Source organism: Vigna unguiculata, unplaced genomic scaffold, assembly GCF_037176805.1.
Source record: "Vigna unguiculata cultivar grain cowpea cultivar isolate G323 ecotype 2 unplaced genomic scaffold, ASM3717680v1 ptg000069l, whole genome shotgun sequence".
Classification (NCBI taxonomy): Eukaryota; Viridiplantae; Streptophyta; class Magnoliopsida; order Fabales; family Fabaceae; genus Vigna; species Vigna unguiculata.
The window spans coordinates 125,001-127,500 of NW_028196716.1; positions in this window are offsets into that span (position 1 = coordinate 125,001).

The window sequence follows — 2,500 nt, forward strand, 5'->3', positions numbered from 1 at the left end:
TTTTCCAGCATCATCCCCCCAAGTTGCCTTGTTCGCAGTTTGGCCTAGTTCACTCTTTTCCAGTGTCATCCCCCCAAGTTGCCTTGTTCGCAGTTTGGCCTAGTTCACTCTTTTCCAGTGTCATCCCCCCAAGTTGTCGTTGCCAACAACCCAAGAGTCCATAGTATTCGGAGTTCTAGCGGGGCCTCCCCTTGCTTCCAACAACCCAAGAGTCCATAGTATTCGGAGTTCTAGCGGGGCCTCCCCTTGCTTCCAACAACCCAAGAGTCCGTAGTATTCGGAGTTCTAGCGGGACCTCCCCTTGCTTCCAACAACCCAAGAGTCCATAGTATTCGGAGTTCTAGCGGGGCCTCCCCTTGCTTCCAACAACCCAAGAGTCCGTAGTATTCGGAGTTCTAGCGGGGCCTCCCGTTGCTTCCAACAACCCAAGAGTCCATAGTATTCGGAGTTCTCGCGTGGCCTCCCATTGATTCAAACAACCCAAAAGTCCATCTTCTTCGCAGTTCAACATCGCCTCCCTCGTTTCCAACAGGCCCAAAGGTCGTCTTCTTCGCAGATCCACGAAGAGCTCATCACGATTTGCCACATTCCATTTCCCACGGGTTGTCAACAACACTTTCTCACACTTCCCGCAATCGAGTACGTGCATGACATGCCAAAGCACATCTTATTTGCCTTCCATCGCACTCAAGACGACGGGTTGTGGAAGAACGATATTGTTCACAACAAGTTCAAGGACAACGTCTCAATCAAGGGACACAACCGAATTATGTTGACTGGGTCGCTAAAGTAAACCCGAGTTCATATAATGCACCGCATCCAAAAGAACTAGCCACAACACGTGCATCACTGAGATGTTTCACTAGATGGAACACGTGCGTGACATTAGGATCCTCCAACACCTCTTCGTGATGGAAAGATAGAATTCGAAGCAACCACAGAAGTACCGTCTAGTGGGTAGGCAACACAGGGACTGATCAACCAATATCACCCAAGGCAACGGGTGAAAATGGAAGAGATGCATGCTTGACCGTTCGATACGCAAGGCATGGAGCCAGCCAGCAAGTGCATCTCGATTACAACTCACACACCCTCACGTTCGCAAGACACCACACCACAAGACGGTCCACCCCCCACCTACCATGGGCAAGCAAGCAAATGGAAACATCAAGTGACGCAGGGTCAAGCATCGCTAGGCATGAAAATAACTTTCCACAATATCCGAGGGACTAGCTGCCGAGCTAACCAACGATCAGTGACGACCGTGTGTTGGTATTAATAAAGCTCAACAACTATGAAGAGGCTAGTTGTGCCATGATAAACATGCTAACGCACGCACCACGTGAGGGGGGAGGCCTCATCAAGCTCCCTTTAAAACCTGCCAGTGTGGAGCTGGCCGGCTCAAGGAGCACTCCCCCCCTATAAGAGGTTAATATGCAAAAGGCAAAATTGTACAAGTAGATACACTTTTTTTGAGCAGACATAAGTCCATATCTCGGGCTATACTTCGAATTTTGATGCGATTTTTTGCAGTAATTCGTAGAATAATGGTATCTCCTTGCTCACCAAATTTCATAATTTTTCTCGAAGGGGAACTATTTTTTTTATTTTTTTTACTTACCGGGTATGTGTAAAATCGGGAAAAATAGAAAAGCACATGTAGACTTCGAATTTCGACCTCATTTTTTCCAGTCCACCACTAAACAATATCAGGAACCTCCCCACAAAATTTCATTCAGTTTGGCCAAGGTCTTAAATTTGACAAATTTTGGCACCAACCTATCTAGTCGCGGTGCACCGACCAACTTGGCCAAGTGCAAAATGCATCCAATTCAAAACTTTTGTGCACCAACACTTTTACAGTACTCATTTGGGGGCATTTGGAGGCCTTTCCAACCCTCACATCTCAAAAACCACGAATTTCATTTTTTCACAAATCTCCCCACCAAGCCATCTAGCTATGCCGTGGTGCACCGCCAACCTTGGCCATGTGCAAAACCCTCCGAACTCAAAACTTTCGTGCACCAAGAATTTCATGGTATTCATTTGGGGGCATTTGGAGGCCATTCCAACCCTCACATCTCAAAAACCACGAATTTCATTTTTTCACAAAACTCCCCACCAAGCCATTTAGCTATGCCGCGGTGCACCGCCAACCTTGGCCATGTGCAAAACCCTCCGAACTCAAAACTTTCGTGCACCAAGAATTTCATGGTATTCATTTGGGGACATTTGGAGGCCATTCCAACCCTCACATCTCAAAAACCACGAATTTCATTTTTTCACAAAACTCCACACAAGCCATCTAGCTATGCCGCGGTGCACCGACCAACTTGGCCATGTGCAAAACCCTCCGAACTCAAAACTTTCGTGCACCAAGAATTTCATGGTATTCATTTGGGGACATTTGGAGGCCATTCCAACCCTCACATCTCAAAAACCACGAATTTCATTTTTTCACAAAACTCCACACAAGCCATCTAGCTATGCCGCGGTGCAC